At 46.9% G+C, this 23,083-nt stretch overlaps 1 protein-coding gene across 1 annotated transcript in view; it reads left to right on the forward strand.

The window, feature by feature from the left end:
* Positions 1 to 23,083, forward strand: part of DNAH8 (dynein axonemal heavy chain 8) — a 9,979,189-nt gene that overhangs the window by 8,625,009 nt on the left and 1,331,097 nt on the right. The window lies entirely within an intron of this gene.

Below are 23,083 nucleotides of genomic sequence, written 5' to 3' on the forward strand. Positions count from 1 at the left end.
TAAAGTTTCCCCAGAGACAGAGACCCTAAATAGCCAGAAAAGAGGGTTTGGCTACCTAGGAGAGAGGATAGGCTAGCAACACCTGAAGGAGCCTATCACAAGGAGTCTCTGACGTCACCTGGTGGCACTGGCCACTCAGAGCAGTCCAGTGTGCCAGCAGCACCTCTGTTTTCAAGATGGCAGAGGTCTGGAGCACACTGGAGGAGCTCTGGGCACCTCCCAGGGGAGGTGCAGGTCAGGGGAGTGGTCACTCCCCTTTCCTTTGTCCAGTTTCGTGCCAGAGCAGGGCTAAGGGGTCCCTGAACCGGTGTAGACTGGCTTATGCAGAATTGGGCACATCTGTGCCCAAGAAAGCATTTCCAGAGGCTGGGGGAGGCTACTCCTCCCCTGCCTTCACACCATTTTCCAAAGGGAGAGGGTGTCACACCCTCTCTCAGAGGAAGTCCTTTGTTCTGCCATCCTGGGCCAGGCCTGGCTGGACCCCAGGAGGGCAGCTGCCTGTCTGAGGGGCTGGCAGCAGCAGCAGCTGCAGTGAAACCCCAGGAAGGGCAGTTTGGCAGTACCAGGGTCTGTGCTACAGACTACTGGGATCATGGGATTGTGCCAACTATGGCAGGATGGCATAGAGGGGGCAAATCCATGATCATAGACATGTTACATGGCCATATTCGGAGTTACCATTGTGAAGCTACATATAGGTAGTGACCTATATGTAGTGCACGCGTGTAATGGTGTCCCCGCACTCACAAAGTTCAGGGAATTGGCTCTGAACAATGTGGGGGCACCTTGGCTAGTGCCAGGGTGCCCTCACACTAAGTAACTTTGCACCTAACCTTTACCAGGTAAAGGTTAGAGATATAGGTGACTTATAAGTTACTTAAGTGCAGTGTAAAATGGCTGTGAAATAACGTGGACGTTATTTCACTCAGGCTGCAGTGGCAGGCCTGTGTAAGAATTGTCAGAGCTCCCTATGGGTGGCAAAAGAAATGCTGCAGCCCATAGGGATCTCCTGGAACCCCAATACCCTGGGTACCTCTGTGCCATATACTAGGGAATTATAAGGGTGTTCCAGTAAGCCAATGTAAATTGGTAAAAATGGTCACTAGCCTGTTAGTGACAATTTGGAAAGAAATGAGAGAGCATAACCACTGAGGTTCTGATTAGCAGAGCCTCAGTGAGACAGTTAGGCACCACACAGGGAACACATACATATAGGCCACAAACTTATGAGCACTGGGGTCCTGACTAGCAGGGACCCAGTGACACATAACAAACATACTGAAAACATAGGGTTTTCACTATGAGCACTGGGCCCTGGCTAGCAGGATCCCAGTGAGACAGTGAAAACACCCTGACATACACTCACAAACAGGCCAAAAGTGGGGGTAACAAGGCTAGAAAGAGGCTACTTTCTCACACAACCCCCCCCCAAACGAAGGACAATAAGGCTAACCTTGGCCAGTTGAGACTTTATTGTCTAAGTGGTGATAAGTAGAGAGTAGCTCTGCAATAGACTGGTTACTCCCTTTATCATCCACTATATGGTTACTTCCCTGTGGGGATGTAAACCACCCTGTTTGAAGTTTTTTAGCTAAGCAACAATGTGAAGATGTATTTTCAGAGTTTGTATTAGTAAGTTTTAGTTTAGAGCAGTGGGAATTGTCCACTGAACCTATTTGTAGTGATGGAAATGCCAGACAGGGATGCTGTCTCAGTAAAGCCATAGCTGGGCAAAAACTTTGTCCATATGGCTGGAAGAGAGAACAGGGATGCTGTTTCTCTTGAGTTGGAGCAGGGCAGGGATGCTGTCCTATGAGCTCCACACTAGGGCAGGGATGCTGTCCTAAGTGTTGTGAGGCAGTGCAGAGTTTCTGCACTAAAGTTTCTCTGGGAGGGTTGGAGGGATGCTCCATGTTAACTAAAATGGTGCTCTTTTTGTCACCAATGTTAGTTATCCCACAGAGAGGTACTTCTACCTCAGGGAGTCCAGCTTTGCCAGCTGATGATTCCCTTGGAACAGGTGCCACCCCAGGAGAGGTTTCTCCCACCACAAGAATGGTATCCTGAATGGTAGGGTGGTTAGGGGATACTGTGATACCCTTTTTACCTGTTGATGGAGAGGGATCCTGAGTTTTCAGGCCTTCTCTCCTTTGCTTTTTCATTTCAGTAGAAATGAGAGGGAACAATTCCTCAGGGATGCCCAGCATGGCTGCATGGGCATAAAACTCTACATCAGCCCAACCTGAGGCCTCTAGGTCATTACCTAAGAGACAGTCTACAGGTAAGCTAGGTGATACCACCACCTGCTTAGGGCCAGTAACTCCACCCCAACTAAACTGAATTATAGCTAAGGGAAGAAACTTAGTGGAGTTATGGACATCAATAATCTTATACTGTTGTCCAATGTTGTGTTGATCAGGGTGCACTAGGTTTTCAGTCACCAAAGTGATACTGGCACCTGTGTCCCTGTAGGCCAAGGCCTCAACACCATTTATTGAAACTGTCTGCTTGTACTTATCCATTGTAAGGGGACAAGCAGCCAGTGTGGCAAGGCCAATGCCACTAGGTGTGACAGAAACTGTCTTGGGACTGACTACCCCAGTTTCTATGATGGACCCATAAGTGAACCCAACTACACCCTTTGCTTGACTGTTGCCAGCAGTCCCACCACTAGTACCACTACTGCTAGAGGCACTAGAGCTTGATGTATTAGTGGTGGTAGGCTCAGGGGGTTTACCTGGACAGGACGTATCCCCTGGCCTATGGCCTCTGTTTTTACACACAAAGCACCAAGGCTTTTTAATGTGTGCAGGTTGGGAAGAAGAGGAAGAATTTGTTTTATCCCCACCCTCTGAAGAGTGTTTAAGATTTGAAGTGGGATCTTTGGTTTTACCCTTATCCCCATGCTTATCTTGAGATTTTTCACCATCTTTCTTCTTATTGCCATCTTTGTCACCCCCTGTATGAACTTTTCTGTTCACCCTTGTTCTGACCCATTTGTCTGCCTTCTTTCCCAATACTTGGGGAGAGGTCAGATCAGAGTCTACCAGGTACTGGTGCAACAAATCAGACACACAATTATTAAGTATATGCTCTCTCAGGATTGTGTTATACAGGCTTTCATAATCAGTAACTTTACTGCCATGTAACCACCCCTCCAAGGTCTTCACTGAATGGTCAATGAAATCAACCCAGTCTTGTGAAGACTCCTTTTTGGTCTCTCTGAACTTTATCCTGTATTGTTCAGTGGTTAAGCCATAACCATCCAGGAGTGCATTCTTAAGAACTTGGAAATTATTAGCATCATTTTCTTTCACAGTAAGGAGCCTATCCCTACCTTTTCCACTAAATGATAGCCATAGGATAGCAGCCCACTGCCTTTGAGGGACATCCTGTACAACACAGGCCCTCTCAAGTGCAGCAAACCACTTGTTAATGTCATCCCCCTCCTTATAAGGGGGAACTATCTTGTGCAGATTCCTGGAATCATGCTCTTTTGCAGGATGACTATGGGGAATACTGCTGCTGCCACCATGGGTTTCTAAACCCAGTTTCTGTCTCTCCTTCTCTACTTCTAAAGTCTGTCTATCCAAATCCAGCTGTTGCTTCTTGAGCTTCAGTCTGGTTTGTTCCACTCTCAATCTATTGAGTTCCCTCTCTAACATTCTGTCATCAGGGTTGGTGGGAGGGACATTCTTAGACACAGAAGAATGAACAGAAGGAGACCTGTCCCTTACAGAAGCCACCCTAACAGCTTGGCTAACAGAAACATCACTACCAGTATGGTGAGAATAAATGCTTTTGCTATGATGTGAGACAACACTATTTGTATGGTGAGGCTCTCCATCATTACCAACTATGCTAGACTGTCTAGTAATGGGCAGGCTAGGAAGTTTCTTTCCTGAATCTTTTCCTGGGGGAGTCCCTGGATCAGATTGGGAACCATTTGCTACTTTTTCAACAGATGTGGCCCCTATGGCCTTATCTTGTTCTCTAAGCATGTTAAGCAATAATTCCAAAGAAGGATTCTTCCCTACACTCAAACCTCTCTCTATGCAGAGACTCCTTGCTCCTTTCCAGCTAAGGTGATCATATGCAAGTTTGGACAGATCAACATTTTGGCCTGTGCCAGACATTTTTAGAGAGAGTTAAAGTGATAGAAAAAGAGAAAAAAGTTTTCAGAACTTTTTAGAAAGACAGAAAAAAACTTTTTAAACTTTTAAGAACTTTTTGGAAAGTTAGAAGTACTTTTCAGCACTTAGAAAAGAGTGAAAAGAGGAAATGCAAAACTTTTTGGCAATGTGTATATACACTGAACTTGTTTTGTATATTTTTCTCTTATGAAAAGTACAATGACAAGAGTGGTAAGTAGTCTCAAAGCACTTATCCCACCGCTGCACAACCAATGTAGGAGGCTGGACTGGCTTGTAGTGAGTACCAAGGGGTACTTGCACCTTGCACCAGGCCCAGTTATCCCTTATTAGTGTATAGGGTGTCTAGCAGCTTAGGCTGATAGATAATGGTAGCTTAGCAGAGCAGCTTAGGCTGAACTAGGAGACGTGTGAAGCTACTACAGTACCACAAGTGTCACTTGCACAATATCATAAGAAAACACAATACACAGTTATACTAAAAATAAAGGTACTTTATTTTTATGACAATATGCCAAAGTATCTTAGAGTGTACCCTCAGTGAGAGGATAGGAAATATACACAAGATATATATACACAATAGCAAAAATATGCAGTATAGTCTTAGAAAACAGTGCAAACAATGTATAGTTACAATAGGATGCAATGGGGAAACATAGGGATAGGGGCAACACAAACCATATACTCCAAAAGTGGAATGCGAACCACGAATGGACCCCAAACCTATGTGACCTTGTACAGGGTCGCTGGGACTATTAGAAAATAGTGAGAGTTAGAAAAATAACCCTCCCCAAGACCCTGAAAAGTGAGTGCAAAGTGCACTAAAGTTCCCCTAAGGACAAAGAAGTCGTGTTAGAGGAATAATGCAGGAAAGACACAAACCAACAATGCAACAACTGTGGATTTCCAATCTAGGGTACCTGTGGAACAAGGGGACCAAGTCCAAAAGTCACAAGCAAGTCGGAGATGGGCAGATGCCCAGGAAATGCCAGCTGCGGGTGCAAAGAAGCTTCTACTGAACAGAAGAAGCTGCGGTTTCTGCAGGAACGAAAAGAGCTAGAGACTTCCCCTTTGGTGGACGGATCCCTCTCGCCGTGGAGAGTCGTGCAGAAGTGTTTTCCCGCCGAAAGAACGCCAACAAGCCTTGCTAGCTGCAAATCGTGCGGTTAGCGTTTTTGGACGCTGCTGTGGCCCTGGAGGGACCAGGAGGTCGCAAATTGGACCAGGAGAGAGAGGGGACGTCGAGCAAGACAATGAGCCCTCTCAGCAGCAGGTAGCACCCGGAGAAGTGCCAGAAACAGGCACTACGAGGATGCGTGAAACGGTGCTCACCCGAAGTCGCACAAAGGAGTCCCACGCGCCAGGGGGGCAGAAACCTGTCTGAGGGGTTGGCAGCAGCGGTAGCTGCAGGGGAGACCCAAGAAAGTTAGTTTGGTAGTACCCGGGCTCTATGCTGGAGACCCGGGGATGCATGGAATTGTCTCCCCAATACCAGAATGGTGAAAATTCCATGATCCTAGACATGTTACATGGCCATGTTCGGAGTTACCATTGTGACGCTACATATAGTTATTGACCTATATGTGGTGCACGCGTGTAATGGTGTCCCCGCACTCACAAAGTCTGGGGAATTTGCCCTGAACAATGTGGGGGCACCTTGGCTAGTGCCAGGGTGCCCACACACTAAGTAACTTTGCACCTAACCTTCACTTAGTGAGGGTTAGACATATAGGTGACTTAAAAGTTACTTAAGTGCAGTGTAAAATGACTGAAATAACGTGGACATTATTTCACTCAGGCTGCAATGGCAGTCCTGTGTAAGAATTGTCTGAGCTCCCTATGGGTGGCAAAAGAAATGCTGCAGCCCATAGGGATCTCCTGGAACCCCAATACCCTGAGTACCTAGGTACCATATACAAGGGAATTATAAGGGTGTTCCAGTGTGCCAATCAGAATTTATAAAATTAGTCACTAACCTGCAGTGACAATTTTAAAAGCAGAGAGAGCATAAACACTGAGTTCTGGTTAGCAGAGCCTCAGTGATACAGTTAGGCACCACACAGGGAACACATAAAGGGCATAGTCTATGAGCACTGGGGTCCTGGCTAGCAGGATCCCAGTGACACATAGGCAAAAACAAACATACATACAGTAAAAATGGGGGTAACATGCCAGGCAATATGATACTTTCCTACACAACACCCCCAAACGAGTGACAATAAGGCTAACCTTGCCCAGGTGAGTCTTCATTGTCTAAGTGGAAATATCTGGAGCGTCCATCTGCATTGGAGTGGGTTCTCCCAGGTCTATGTTCCACTGTATAGTCCATTCCCTGTAGGGATATGGACCACCTCAACAATTTAGGGTTTTCACCTTTCATTTGTTTTAGCCAAAGTAGAGGTTTGTGGTCTGTCTGAACAATGAAGTGAGTGCCAAACAGGTATGGCCTCAACTTCTTCAGTGCCCAGACCACAGCAAAGGCCTCCCTCTCTATAGCAGACCAACGCTTTTCTCTAGGGGTCAACCTCCTGCTGATAAAAGCAACAGGTAGATCCTAGCCCTCAGTATTAATCTGTGATAGCATTGCCCCAACCCCAATTCAGAAGCATCAGTCTGGACTATGAACTTTTTGGAGTAGCAAGGGCTTTCTAGGAAAGGTGCAGAGCACATAGCCTGTTTGAGCTCATCAAAACCTTTTTGACAGCTAGCTCTCCACAATCCCTTTTTAGACATTTTCTTACAAGTGAGATCATTAAGAGGAGCTGCTATGGAGCCATAATTCTTGATGAATCTCCTCTAGTACCCTGTGAGGCTCTCACCTGGTTTTGAGTTATAGGGGGAGCCCATTCAATAATGGTCTGGATCTTCCCCTGCAGTGGTGCAATCTGTTCCCCACCTACCAGGTGGCCCAGATAAACCACTTTCCCCTGCCGTATCTGGCTCTTTGAGGCCTTGATAGTAAGGCCTGCTTTTGCAGGGCCTCCAAAACTTTCCACAGGTGGACCAGGTGATCATCCCATGTGGAGCAAAAGACAGCTATATCATCTAGATATGCTGCACTAAAAGCTTCCAACCCTTGCAGGGCTGTGTTCACCAACCTTTGAAAAGTGTCAGGTGCATTTTTCAGACCAAGGGGCATTACAGTAAATTGATAGTGCCCTCCAATAGTTGAAAATGCAGTCTTTGGTTTAGCATCTTCTGATAACCTAATCTGCCAATACCCTGCAGTTACATCAAAAGTGCTTAGATACTTGGCAGAAGCCAGTGCATCTATGAGCTCATCTGCCCTGGGTATAGGGTGAACACCTGTTTTGGTTACTTAGTTGAGCCCTCTGTAGTCAACACACAAACTCATCTCTCATTTTCCATCCTTACTGTGAGATTTAGGGACAAGCACCACTGGGCTAGCCCATGGGCTTTCTGAAGGCTCAATCACTCCTAAGTCCAGCATTTTCTGAACCTCTTGTTTAATGCAGTACCTGACATGGTCAGGCTGCCTATAGATCTTACTTTTGACAGATAAACTGTCTCCAGTATCAATTGTATGCTCACACCAAGTAGTGGTACCTGGTATCAGTGAGAAGAGTTCAGAAAACTCTTAAAAGATTTACACAGTTATCTTTCTGCTCTGCAGTAAGACAATTTGCAAGTACTACTCCCACCACTAAGCCGTCAGCTTCAGTGGTGGAGAAGAGATCAGGGAGAGGGTCACTCTCTGCTTCCTGTCCCTCTTCAGTTGCCATGAGCAGGGTGAGATCAACCCTGTCATAGTAGGGTTTCAGGCGATTGACATGGAGCATCCTAAGGGGACTCTTGGCAGTGCCCAGGTCTACCAAATAGGTAACCTCACCCTTTTTCTCAAGAATTAGATGGGGTCCACTCCATTTGTCCTGGAGTGCTCTTGGGGCCACAGGCTCCAATACCCACACCTTCGGTCCTGGGTGGTACTGAGTCAGGACAGCCTTCTGGTCATGCCATTGCTTTTGCAGCTCCTGGCTGGCCTGAAGGTTTTTACTGTCCTTTTTCATTTACTCAGCCATTCTTGATCTTAGACCAAGTACATAGTCCACAATGTCCTGTTTAGGAGCTTTTAAAGGTTGTTCCCAACCCTCCTTAACAAGAGTAAGGGGACCTCTTACAGGGTTCCCAAAGAGGAGTTCAAAAGGGCTAAAGCCCACTCCTTTTTGGGGGACCTCTCTGTAAGCAAAAAGGAGGCAAGGTAACAGGACATCCCATCTCCTGAGTTTTTCAGGGAGTCCCATTCTCATACCTTTGAGAGTTTAATAAACCTCTCGACCAGACCATTTGTTTGTGGATGATAAAGAGTAGTAAACTTGTAAGTTACACCATACTCCTTCCACATTGCCTTCAGGTATGCAGACATGAATTTACTACCTCTGTCTGACACCAGTGCGTTAGGGAAATCCACTCTGGAAAAGATTCCCAGGAGGGCCTTTGCCACTGAAGGAGCTGTAGTGGTCCTTAAGGGGATGGCTTCAGGGTAGCTAGTGGCATGGCCCACTACCACCAGGATAAACCTATTGCCTGAAGTTGGTGGAGGGTAAGGGGGCCAACTATGTGTGAGAAAGTAGCCTCTTTCTAGCCTTGTTACCCACACTTTTGGCCTGTTTGTGAGTATATGTCAGGGTGTTTTCACTGTCTTACTGGGATCCTGCTAGCCGGGGCCCAGTGCTCATAAGTTTGTGGCCTATATGTATATGTATGTGTTCACCGTGTGATGCCTAACTGTCTCACTGAGGCTCTGCTAACCAGAACCTCAGTGGTTATGCTCTCTCTGTATACCAAAATTGTCACTAACAGGCTAGTGACTAAATTTTCATCCTACGCCACTCATTCCTTCCCCTAGGGTGTGTCAGATAATAGACCTTGCACTTACTTATGGCCTCCGTTTTGGAAATGGACGATTTCCAAATGATAACCCTGCTAGGCCCACTTTTTTCAGAGGTAATTATAGTAGTTGTTTGGATTATGTCATCTTGGATTTGCGAGTTTGGCATCTCATAACTAATGTAGAGGTGGGTCTTCCCCGCACTAGCGACCATGCCTCCCTGCAAATTGCATATAACGTAGCCCTGTTTGATCTACCCGCTGGTTTGGTTGGTCGAAGTGATCTGTTGAAACTTTCCACTAATAAGCTTGCGGTAAAGTGGCCTTCATTTTTAAAATCTAACTTACTGAACCATAAGCTTGGCATTATGATGTCCCGTCACCAACTTTTTGAGGACTCCATCGTGTTATCTCCTTCAAAAATTTTGTCCGCCCATGTGTTTTTTTTTGCGGAACTTAAGGAGCTTTTCACTAAACCTTCCAAACCCCAAACAAAATCTTCTGCTCCTTGGTGCAAATGGTTTGACAAAGAGTGCCGGGTGGCCAAGCATCTTTTATCTGAAGCCTTAAAGGTAAAGAACCGGGATGACATTACATATGCGAGAAAGAACTATGTGTCTACTCTCACTCTATCAAAACTCAAATATGAGGAGCATTTATGGGAGTGTCTGGCGGAGGCTGCTAGCTCTCGCGACGCCAAGCTCTTTTGGACTTTGGTTGCGCGCAGCGACCCAGGCCTGTCATCCACTACTGAATGTCATATCGACCCAGGAACCTGGTTCTCTTATTTTCGTGAACTGTATGGCTCTCGGCTGGAGTTTTATAATACTTCCACAGATTATGCACTGTGCCAGCCCGAAATGCCGCCCTTCACCCTAAAAGAAACAGAGATGGCAATTTACGCTCAAAGATCTGGAAGGGCCCCTGGCCAAGATGGTATTCCCTCGGATCTGTACAAATCAGACCTATCTGTGTGGACCCGATATATCAACAGGGTATCAAACACTGCCATGGCATCTCGATCCTATCTGCTCTCGTGGAAGATGGCGATTATTGTCCCCGTTCATAAAGAAGGAGACAAGAGCTCCCCCGGGAATTATAGGCCTATTAGTCTATTAGACAACTTGCAGATTTTTTTTCCGTACCAGTTGCTAACTAGATTAAAACAATGGATAACGAAAAATCAGGTCTTAAGCCATCTCCAGGCAGGATTTAGGGACAAGATCAGCACTATTGATCAGATCTTCCGATTTACCACCATCAAGTGGAAGACCGTAGATGCAGACAAAGGCCACTTATTTGTGGCCTTTGTTGATTTGAAGTCTGCGTTTGACCTGGTCCCGCGTGCCAAGCTTTGGGAGGTCCTTAGTACCACCGGTGTTCCGGGTTCCATGATTAATATTATCAAGGATCTTTATTCTGATAATTGTGCTAAAGTCCCCTGGGGTGCTATTGGCGATTTGACTCCTGCTTTTCCAACTGCACGGGGCGTGAGGCAAGGCTGTGTCTTGGCGCCCACCTTATTTCTCTTGTTTATTAATGCCTGTTTGCCATATTTTTTAGACTGTCAAAGTGATGCCCCTAGCCTGGGCGGGCAGAAGATTCCCTGTCTTCTGTTTGCAGATGATACCCTATTGTTATCACGTACTGCTATGGGCCTTTCGAGGCTGCTCTCCAGATTCCTGGAGTTTTGCACTGACCATGGGTTATCAATTAATTCAGCAAAAACAAAATACATGGTTTTTGGAGATATTAGGCAAAAGATGAAGAGGCCTGTATACTTAGATGATGTCCCCTTGGAAAGGGTGGGTACCTTTGATTATCTAGGTATTAAAGTGGAAGATTCACATCTTTGGCATACCCAGCGCCATAAATCTTTATTATGCCTGAAGCAGAGGGCGGGTGGAATTGTCAGATTTGCCTCTAGTTCCCTGAAATTTGCAATATCTCCTGCACTGGAAATATACAAAGCTCAAGCTAGGGGGGCCGCCTTATATGGAGCTGAACTTTGGGGCCATTGTAATTTGGCGAATCTGGCTAGGGCGGAAAATCAGTTTCTAAAAATGATGCTAAAAGTTCCATCGAGTACCCCATCCTTGCCCATTCACCTGGACCTAAATCTTTTCTCAATCCCACAGATTGCTGCCCTAAGGCCCCTGCTGTTTTGGATTCGGTTGTGGACAACAGATGTTGCTGCCCTAAGGCCCCTGCTGTTTTGGATTCGGTTGTGGACAACAGATGCCCTAACCCCTTTTCGGTGTGGCCTTCTTAATGTGGTGGGCCGCGATTCTAGTATTAAATCTAAATGGTGCGTTTTTGTTGAACAATCCTTTTCTCGACTTGGCTTAGGTTCCTATTGGCATGATCCTATTTCTATTCCTAAAAATGCTGCACAGCTGTTAAAGGATGCTTATTGGCATAATGTTCAGGTTGGACAATTTGCTAGTTCTATTCCATTGTCTATGTCCGACAATTTTTTACTTGTTAAATGTCATTACGAATTTGAGCCCTTTTTGGATGCAAAGTTATCTCCATTTGCTCGTGCCCTTTTTATCAGGTTTAGGATCGGGTCTCTCCCTCTGTGCTGCTTTACGTACAAATGGTCCAGTTCAACTAATAGATCTAAAGGTTGCCCGATGGGTTGTAAAAGTGAAGAAACTGTTTCACACGTTTTCTTCCACTGTCAAGCATATCACAATCAAAGAGCACTTTGGCTCATCCCGCTTTGCAAACAATTAGGGGTTAGATCCTGTCTCCACGCTGAGAGAATTTTAAAATGCGACCCGTCCGTCCAGATAGCTCTACCAGTGGCAAGATTTCTCGAGTCTATTTGGCGGTTGAGATTAGCAAGTTTAAGGGACAAAACTGTGTAGTTATTGTTTCGTTTTATCTATGTATATTTACTCAACTTGGATGTATGATTGCAGTTTTTGTTGTACAGGACATAGACCTTGGTTTGGTTTATTATGGATTATTTATAGACCTATGGAACTGATCCCTCATTTTATGTTGTGAGAATTTTAAAACGATATTCATCCACCCAGACAGTTTTATTAATGGGGAAAAAAAGGAAAAAACTTTTGTATTATTCTGACATCTGAGATTGGCAATTTTAAGGAGCAAGAGTGGGGAATTAATTTTTAGACTTATTTATGTATATTTATCAAATTGGATGTGTGTTTGCTCCACAGGATATAGATATTGGAGTATTATATTTTTAACCAGTGCTGATTCATGCAACTATTCTCATTATTGAGTACAGCCTTTCATTATATTAAGTGATGTTTACCTGGCTGCTTATTTCTTGTTTGTTTTTTAAACTTGTCTTGTCCCTTTTAACTGTGCTTTTACCTTATTCTTTTAGTACCCCCCTGCTTTTAAGAAGCCCTCTTTCTTTTTGTTGTGTATTGTACTTTAATGGTTTGTTTTTTACTTACCGAAATAAAGTTAAATGATGATGACTAAATTTTCTAATTCACATTGGCATACTGGTACACCCATAAAATTCCCTAGTATATGGTACTGAGGTACCCAGGGTTTTGGGGTTCCAGGAGATCCCTATGGGCTGCAGCATTTCTTTTGCCACCCATAGGGAGCTCTGACAATTCTTACACAGGCCTGCCAGTGCAGCCTGAGTGAAATAACTTCCACGTTATTTCACAGCCATTTACCACTGCACTTAAGTAACTTATAAGTCACCTATGTGTCTAACTTTCACCTGGTGAAGGTTGGGTGCAAAGTTACTTAGTGTGTGGGCACCCTGGCACTAGCTAAGGTGCCCCCACATCATTCAGGGCAAATTCCCTGGACTTTGTGAGTGCGGGGACACCATTACACGTGTGCACTAAACATAGGTCACTACCTATGTATAGCGTCACAATGGTAACTCCGAACATGGCCATGTAACATGTCTAAGATCATGGAATTGTCACCCCAATGCCATTCTGGCATTGGGGAGACAATTCCATGATCCCCCGGGTCTCTAGCAAAGAACCCGGGTACTGCCAAACTGCCTTTTCTGGGATTGCACTGTAGCTGCTGCTGCTGCCAACCCCTCAGACAGGTTTCTGCCCCGCTGGGGTCCAGACAGCCCTGGTCCAGGAAGGCGGAACAAAGGATTTCCTCTGAGAGAGGGTGTAACACCCTCTCCCTTTGGAAATAGGTGTGAAGGCTGGGGAAGCATAGCCTCCCCCAGCCTCTGGAAATGCTTTTATTGGCACAGATGCTTCCCATCTCTGCATAAGCCAGTCTACACCGGTTCAGGGATCCCCCAGCCCTGCTCTGGCATGGAACTGGACAAAGGAAAGGGGAGTGACCACTCCCCTGAACTGCACCTCCCAGGGGATGTGCCCAGAGCTCCTCCAGTGTGCCCCAGACCTCTGCCATCTTGGAAACAGAGGTGTTGCTCGCACACTGGACTGCTCTGAGTGGCCAGTGCCAGCAGGTGACGTCAGAGACTCCTTCTGATAGGCTCTTACCTCTCTTAGTAGCCAATCCTCCTTCCTAGGTAGCCAAACCTCCCTTTCTGGCTACTTAGGGTCTCTGCTTTGGGGAATTCTTCAGATAACGAATACAAGAGCTCACCAGAGTTCCTCTGCATCTTCCTCTTCACCTTCTGCCAAAGGATCGACCGCTGACTGATCAGGACGCCTGCAAAACTGCAACAAAGTAGCCAGATGACTACTGCAACCTTGTATCGCTTCATCCTGCCGGCTTTCTCGACTGTTTCCTGGTGGTCCATGATCTGGGGGTAGTCTGCCTCCTTCTTGCACCAGGAGCTCTGAAGAAATCTCCCGTGGGTCGACAGAATCTTCCCCATGCAACCGCAGGCAACAAAAGACTGCATCACCGGTCCTCTGGGTCCCCTCTCAGCATGACGAGCGTGGTCCCTGGAACTCAGCAACTCTGTTCAAGTGACTCCCACAGTCCAGTGACTCTTCAGTCCAAGTTTGGTAGAGGTAAGTCCTTGCCTCCCCAAGCTGGACTGCATTGCTGGGTACCGCGTGATTTGCAGCTGCTCCGGCTCCTGTGCACTCTTCCAGGATTTCCTTCGTGCACAGCCAAGCCTGGGTTCCCGACACTCTAACCTGCAGTGCACAACCTTCTGAGTTGTCCTCCGGCGTCGTGGGACTCCCTTTTGTGACTTCGTGTGAACTCTGGTTTCCGGTACTTCTGCAGGTGCTGCCTGCTTCTGTGAGGGCTCCCTGACTTGCTGGGTGCCCCCTCTGTCTCCTCATCCAAGTGGCGACATCCTGGTCCCTCCTGGGCCACAGCAGCATCCAAAAGCCCTAACCGTGACCCTTGCAGCTAGTAAGGCTTGTTTGCGGTCTTTTTGCGTGGGAACACCTCTGCAAGCATCTTCATGACGTGGGACATCCATCCTCCAAAGGGGAAGTTCCTAGTCCTCTTCGTTCTTGCAAAACACCAAGCTTCTTCCATCCGGTTGCAGCTTCCTTGCACCCTCAGCTGGCATTTCCTGAGCGCCTGCCCACTATCGACACTGTCGCGACTCTTGGTCTTGGTCCCCTTGTCTTACAGGTACTCAGGTCCAGAAATCCACTGTTGTTGCATTGCTGGTGTTGGTTTTCCATGCAGAATCCCCCTATCAAGACTTCTGTGCTCTCTGGGTGTTGTAGGTGCACTTTACACCTACCTTACGGGATCTTGGGGTGGGCTATTTTTCTAACCCTCACTGTTTTCTTACAGTCCCAGCGACCCTCTACAAGCTCACATAGGTTTGGGGTCCATTCGTGGTTCGCATTCCACTTTTGGAGTATATGGTTTGTGTTACCCCTATACCTATGTGCTCCTATTGCAATCTATTGTAACTTTACATTGCTTGCATTACTTCCTTTTGCTTTTACTGCATAATTTTGGTATTGTGTACATATATCTTGTGTATATTTGCTATCCTCATACTGAGGGTGCTCACTGAGAAACCTTTGGCATATTGTCATAAAATCTGTGTATTGTGTTTTCTTATGATATTGTGCATATGACACCAGTGGTATAGTAGGAGCTTTACATGTCTCCTAGTTCAGCCTAAGTTGCTTTGCCATAGCTACCTTCTATCAGTCTAAGCTGGTAGAAACACCTCTTCTACACTAATAAGGGATAACTGGACCTGGCACAAGGTGTAAGTACCTCTGGTACCCACTACAAGCCAGGCCAGCCTCCTACACTATGTCAACCTCTACACTTTCAAAGGGCACCCCAACCACTGGAAGTGGAACCAGTCTTGCCACTGGCTTGGCAGGTCACACAAGAGCGACAAAACTCTTTAGTGTCCTCTGACATATGCGGCCAGTGAAACAGGGGAACATGTCTGTCCCAAGTTTTACTTTGGCCCAAATGCCCAGCCAAAAGAATGTCATGTGCCAAGGTAAGAAGAAACTCTCTATATTGCAAGGGAATGACCAATCTCCTGGCAGCTCCACGTTTAGGGTCCCTTGACTCAGTATACAAGAGGTTATCTTCCCAATACACCTTATGGCTATCACTGACATCCCCATTCTGCTGCTTGACAGCTTGCCGTCTTAAACCCTCTATTGTGGGACAGGTCTGCTGTGCCACATTCAGCTCTTCCCTAGCAGGCTCCCTGCACCCAAAAGCTCAGCAGTGTCTGCCAGCTCATCTGGTGTAGGTTCTGCACAGGGAGAGGATTCCTCTTCCTCAAAAGGGGAATCTTCTGGAGAGGGAGGGATAGAGGGCAGGGATTCACCCTTTCTACCCTTAGCTTTTGCGAGCACTTGGTCCATTGTTCCAGGATCCAAGTTTCCCTGTCCTTTTTGCTTTTTGGCCTGAGCCCTTGTCAAAGCAAACATAAGCCCAGGAATGCCCAGCATTGCTGCATGAGCCTCCAACTCCACTTCAGCCCAAGCTGATGTCTCCAAATCATTGCCTAGTAAGCAATCTACAGGTAATTCAGTGGCTACCACAACTTTCTTTGGACCAGTAACCCCCCCCCCAGTTGAGATTCACAACAGCCATGTTGTGACTAAGGGGGTCATTCTAACTCTGGCGGGCGGCAGAGGCCGCCCACCAGAGTTCCCCTGTAGGAGGCTGGACTGGCTTGTAGTGAGTACCAAGGGGTACTTGCACCTTGCACCAGGCCCAGTTATCCCTTATTAGTGTATAGGGTGTCTAGCAGCTTAGGCTGATAGATAATGGTAGCTTAGCAGAGCAGCTTAGGCTGAACTAGGAGACGTGTGAAGCTACTACAGTACCACTTAGTGTCATATGCACAATATCATAAGAAAACACAATACACAGTTATACTAAAAATAAAGGTAGTTTATTTTTATGACAATATGCCAAAGTATCTCAGAGTGTACCCTCAGTGAGAGGATAGGAAATATACACAAGATATATATACACAATAGCAAAAATATGCAGTATAGTCTTAGAAAACAGTGCAAACAATGTATAGTTACAATAGGATGCAATGGGGAAACATAGGGATAGGGGCAACACAAACCATATACTCCAAAAGTGGAATGTGAACCACGAATGGACCCCAAACCTATGTGACCTTGTAGAGGGTCGCTGGGACTATTAGAAAATAGTGAGAGTTAGAAAAATAACCCTCCCCAAGACCCTGAAAAGTGAGTGCAAAGTGCACTAAAGTTCCCCTAAGGACAAAGAAGTCGTGTTAGAGGAATAAGGCAGGAAAGACACAAACCAACAATGCAACAACGCTGGATTTCCAATCTGGGGTACCTGTGGAACAAGGGGACCAAGTCCAAAAGTCACAAGCAAGTCGGAGATGGGCAGATGCCCAGGAAATGCCAGCTGCGGGTGCAAAGAAGCTTCTACTGGACAGAAGAAGCTGCGGTTTCTGCTGGGACGAAAAGGGCTAGAGACTTCCCCTTTGGTGGACGGATCCCTCTCGCCGTGGAGAGTCGTGCAGAAGTGTTTTCCCGCCGAAAGAACGCCAACAAGCCTTGCTAGCTGCAAATCGTGCGGTTAGCGTTTTTGGACGCTGCTGTGGCCCTGGAGGGACCAGGAGGTCGCAAATTGGACCAGGAGAGAGAGGGGACGTCGAGCAAGACAAGGAGCCCTCTCAGCAGCAGGTAGCACCCGGAGAAGTGCCAGAAACAGGCACTACGAGGATGCGTGAAACAGTGCTCACCCGAAGTCGCACAAAGGAGTCCCACGTCGCCGGAGACCAACTTAGAACGTCGTGCAATGCAGGTTAGAGTGCCGTGGACCCAGGCTTGGCTGTTGTAGGAGGCTGGACTGGCTTGTAGTGAGTACCAAGGGGTACTTGCACCTTGCACCAGGCCCAGTTATCCCTTATTAGTGTATAGGGTGTCTAGCAGCTTAGGCTGATAGATAATGGTAGCTTAGCAGAGCAGCTTAGGCTGAACTAGGAGACGTGTGAAGCTACTACAGTACCACTTAGTGTCATATGCACAATATCATAAGAATACACAATACACAGTTATACTAAAAATAAAGGTACTTTATTTTTATGACAATATGCCAAAGTATCTTAGAGTGTACCCTCAGTGAGAGGATAGGAAATATACACAAGATATATATACACAATAGCAAAAATATGCAGTATAGTCTTAGAAAACAGTGCAAACAATGTATAGTTACAATAGGATGCAATGGGGAAACATAGGGATAGGGGCAACACAAACCATATACTCCAAAAGTGGAATGTGAACCACGAATGGACCCCAAACCTATGTGACCTTGTAGAGGGTCGCTGGGACTATTAGAAAATAGTGAGAGTTAGAAAAATAACCCTCCCCAAGACCCTGAAAAGTGAGTGCAAAGTGCACTAAAGTTCCCCTAAGGACAAATAAGTCGTGTTAGAGGAATAAGGCAGGAAAGACACAAACCAACAATGCAACAACGCTGGATTTCCAATCTGGGGTACCTGTGGAACAAGGGGACCAAGTCCAAAAGTCACAAGCAAGTCGGAGATGGGCAGATGCCCAGGAAATGCCAGCTGCGGGTGCAAAGAAGCTTCTACTGGACAGAAGAAGCTGCGGTTTCTGCAGGAACGAAAAGGGCTAGAGACTTCCCCTTTGGTGGACGGATCCCTCTCGCCGTGGAGAGTCGTGCAGAAGTGTTTTCCCGCCGAAAGAACGCCAACAAGCCTTGCTAGCTGCAAATCGTGCGGTTAGCGTTTTTGGACGCTGCTGTGGCCCTGGAGGGACCAGGAGGTCGCAAATTGGACCAGGAGAGAGAGGGGACGTCGAGCAAGACAAGGAGCCCTCTCAGCAGCAGGTAGCACCCGGAGAAGTGCCAGAAACAGGCACTACGAGGATGCGTGAAACGGTGCTCACCCGAAGTCGCACAAAGAAGTCCCACGTCGCCGGAGAACAACTTAGGAGGTCGTGCAATGCAGGTTAGAGTGCCGTGGACCCAGGCTGGACTGTGCACAAAGGATTTCCGCCGGAAGTGCACGGAGGCCGGAGTAGCTGCAAAAGTCGCGGTTCCCAGCAATGCAGCCCAGCGAGGTGAGGCAAGGACTTACCTCCACCAACCTTGGACTGAAGAGTCACTGGACTGTGGGAGTCACTTGGACAGAGTTGCTGGATTCGAGGGACCTCGCTCGTCGTGCTGAGAGGAGACCCAAGGGACCGGTAATGCAGCTTTTTGGTGCCTGCGGTTGCAGGGGGAAGATTCCGTCGACCCACGGGAGATTTCTTCGGAGCTTCTGGTGCAGAGAGGAGGCAGACTACTCCCACAGCATGCACAGACAGGAAAACAGTCGAGAAGGCGGCCGGATCAGCGTTACAGAGTTGCAGTAGTCGTCTTAGCTACTTTGTTGCAGGTTTGCAGGCTTCCAGCGCGGTCAGCAGTCGATTCCTTATCAGAAGGTGAAGAGAGAGATGCAGAGGAACTCGGATGAGCTCTTGCATTCGTTATCTAAGGAATCCCAAGAGACAGAGACCCTAAATAGCCAGAAAAGAGGGTTTGGCTACTTAGGAGAGAGGATAGGCTAGCAACACCTGAAGGAGCCTATCACAAGGAGTCTCTGACGTCACCTGGTTGCACTGGCCACTCAGAGCAGTCCAGTGTGCCAGCAGCACCTCTGTTTCCAAGATGGCAGAGGTCTGGAGCACACTGGAGGAGCTCTGGACACCTCCCAGGGGAGGTGCAGGTCAGGGGAGTGGTCACTCCCCTTTCCTTTGTCCAGTTTCGCGCCAGAGCAGGGCTAAGGGGTCCCTGAACCGGTGTAGACTGGCTTATGCAGAATTGGGCACCTCTGTGCCCAACAAAGCATTTCCAGAGGCTGGGGGAGGCTACTCCTCCCCTGCCTTCTCACCATTTTCCAAAGGGAGAGGGTGTCACACCCTCTCTCAGAGGAAGTTCTTTGTTCTGCCATCCTGGGCCAGGCCTGGCTGGACCCCAGGAGGGCAGCTGCCTGTCTGAGGGGTTGGCAGCAGCAGCAGCTGCAGTGAAACCCCAGGAAGGGCAGTTTGGCAGTACCAGGGTCTGTGCTACAGACCACTGGGATCATGGAATTGTGCCAACAATGCCAGGATGGCATAGAGGGGGCAATTCCATGATCTTAGACATGTTACATGGCCATATTCGGAGTTACCATTGTGAAGCTACATATAGGTAGTGACCTATATGTAGTGCACACGTGTAATGGTGTCCCCGCACTCACAAAGTTCAGGGAATTGGCTCTGAACAATGTGGGGGCACCTTGGCTAGTGCCAGGGTGCCCTCACACTAAGTAACTTTGCACCTAACCTTTACCAGGTAAAGGTTAGACATATAGATGACTTATAAGTTACTTAAGTGCAGTGTAAAATGGCTGTGAAATAACGTGGACGTTATTTCACTCAGGCTGCAGTGGCAGGCCTGTGTAAGAATTGTCAGAGCTCCCTATGGGTGGCAAAAGAAATGCTGCAGCCAATAGGGATCTCCTGGAACCCCAATACCCTGGGTACCTCAGTACCATATACTAGGGAATTATAAGGGTGTTCCAGTAAGCCAATGTAAATTGGTAAAATTGGTCACTAGCCTGTTAGTGACAATTTGAAATAAATGAGAGAGCATAACCACTGAGGTTCTGGTTAGCAGAGCCTCAGTGAGACAGTTAGGCACCACACAGGGAACACATACATATAGGCCACAAACTTATGAGCACTGGGGTCCTGACTAGCAGGGTCCCAGTGACACATAACAAACATACTGAAAACATAGGGTTTTCACTATGAGCACTGGGCCCTGGCTAGCAGGATCCCAGTGAGACAGTGAAAACACCCTGACATACACTCACAAACAGGCCAAAAGTGGGGGTAACAAGGCTAGAAAGAGGCTACTTTCTCACACAACCCCCCCCCCCAAACGAAGGACAATAAGGCTAACCTTGACCAGTTGAGACTTTATTGTCTAAGTGGTGATAAGTAGAGAGTAGCTCTGCAATAGACTGGTTACTCCCTTTATCATCCACTCTATGGTTACTTCCCTATGGGGATGTAAACCACCCTGTTTGAAGTTTTTTAGCTAAGCAACATTGTGAAGATGTATTTTCAGAGTTTCTATCAGTAAGTTTTAGTTTAGAGCAGTGGGAATTGTCCACTGAACCTATTTGTAGTGATGGAAATGCCAGACAGGGATGCTGTCTCAGAAAAGCCATAGCTGGGCAAAAACTTTGTCCATATGGCTGGAAGAGAGAACAGGGATGCTGTTTCTCTTGAGTTGGAGCAGGGCAGGGATGCTGTCCTATGAGCTCCACACTAGGGCAGGGATGCTGTCCTAAGTGTTGTGAGGCAGTGCAGGGTTTCTGCACTAAAGTTTCTCTGGGAGGGTTGGAGGGATGCTCCATGTTAACTAAAATGGTGCTCTTTTTGTCACCAATGTTAGTTATCCCACAGAGAGGTACTTCTACCTCAGGGAGTCTAGCTTTGCCAGCTGATGATTCCCTTGGAACAGGTGCCACCCCAGGAGAGGTTTCTCCCACCACAGGAATGGTATCCTGAATGGTAGGGTGGTTAGGGGATACTGTGATACCCTTTTTACCTGTTGATGGAGAGGGATCCTGAGTTTTCAGGCCTTCTCTCCTTTGCTTTTTCATTTCAGTAGAAATGAGAGGGAACAATTCCTCAGGGATGCCCAGCATGGCTGCATGGGCATAAAACTCTACATCAGCCCAACCTGAGGCCTCTAGGTCATTACCTAAGAGACAGTCTACAGGTAAGCTAGGTGATACCACCACCTGCTTAGGGCCAGTAACCCCACCCCAACTAAATTGAATTATAGCTAAGGGAAGAAACTTAGTGGAGTTATGGACATCAATAATCTTATACTGTTGTCCAATGATGTGTTGATCAGGGTGCACTAGGTTTTCAGTCACCAAAGTGATACTGGCACCTGTGTCCCTGTAGGCCAAGGCCTCAACACAGTTTATTGAAACTGTCTGCTTGTACTTATCCATTGTAAGGGGACAAGCAGCCAGTGTGGCAAGGCCAATGCCACTAGGTGTGACAGAAACTGTCTTGGGACTGACTACCCCAGTTTCTATTATGGACCCATAAGTGAACCCAACTACACCCTTAACTTGACTGTTGCCAGCAGTCCCACCACTAGTACCACTACTGCTAGGGGCACTAGAGCTTGATGTATTAGTGGTGGTAGGCTCAGGGGGTTTACCTGGACAGGACTTACCCCCTGGCCTATGGCCTCTATTTTTACACACAAAGCACCAAGGCTTTTTAATGTGTGTGGGTTGAGAAGAAGAGGAAGAATTAGTTTTATCCCCACCCTCTGAAGAGTGTTTAAGATTTGAAGTGGGATCTTTGGTTTTACCCTTCTCCCCATGCTTATCTTGAGATTTTTCACCATCTTTCTTCTTATTGCCATCTTTGTCACCCCCTGTATGAACTTTTCTGTTCACCCTTGTTCTGACCCATTTGTCTGCCTTCTTTCCCAATTCTTGGGGAGAGGTCAGATCAGAGTCTACCAGGTACTGGTGCAACAAATCAGACACACAATTATTAAGTATATGCTCTCTCAGGATTGTGTTATACAGGCTTTCATAATCAGTAACTTTACTGCCATGTAACCACCCCTCCAAGGCCTTCACTGAATGGTCAATGAAATCAACCCAGTCTTGTGAAGACTCCTTTTTGGTCTCTCTGAACTTTATCCTGTATTGTTCAGTGGTTAAGCCATAACCATCCAGGAGTGCATTCTTAAGAACTTTGTAATCATTAGCTTCATTTTCTTTTACAGTAAGGAGCCTATCCCTACCTTTTCCACTAAATGATAGCCATAGGATAGCAGCCCACTGCCTTTGAGGGACATCCTGTACAACACAGGCCCTCTCAAGTGCAGCAAACCACTTGTTAATGTCATCCCCCTCCTTATAAGGGGGAACTATCTTGTGCAGATTCCTGGAATCATGCTCTTTTGCAGGATGACTATGGGGAATACTGCTGCTGCCACCATGGGTTTCTAAACCCAACTTCTGTCTTTCCTTCTCTAGTTCAAAAGACTGTCTATCCAAATCCAGCTGTTGCTTTTTAAGCTTCAGTCTGGTTTGTTCCACTCTCAATCTATTGAGCTCCCTTTCTAACAATCTGTCATCAGGGTGGGTGGGAGGGACATGCCGTGAAACAGAAGTATGGTGAGAATGGACAGAAGGAGACCTGTCCCTTACAGAGGACACCCTAACAGCTTGGCTAACAGAAACATCAGTACCACTGTGGTGTGAGTAAATGCTTTTGCTATGATGTGAGACAACACTATTTGTATGGTGTGACCCAACATCATTACCAACTATGCTAGACTGTCTAGTAATGGGCAGGCTAGGAAGTTTCTTTCCTGAATCTTTTCCTGGGGGAGTCCCTGGATCAGATTGGGAACCATTAGCTACTTTTTCAACAGATGGGGCACTTCTTGCCTTATCTTGTTCTCTAAGCATGTTAAGTAACAATTCCAAGGAAGGATTCTTCCCTACACTCAAACCTCTCTCTATGCAGAGACTCCTTGCTCCTTTCCAGCTAAGGTGATCATATGCAAGTTTGGACAGATCAACATTTTGGCCTGTGCCAGATATTTTTAGAGAGAGTTAAAGTGATAGAAAAATAGAAAAAGTTTGTCTGAGC

Source organism: Pleurodeles waltl, chromosome 5 (assembly GCF_031143425.1).
Source record: "Pleurodeles waltl isolate 20211129_DDA chromosome 5, aPleWal1.hap1.20221129, whole genome shotgun sequence".
NCBI classification, from domain to species: domain Eukaryota; kingdom Metazoa; phylum Chordata; class Amphibia; order Caudata; family Salamandridae; genus Pleurodeles; species Pleurodeles waltl.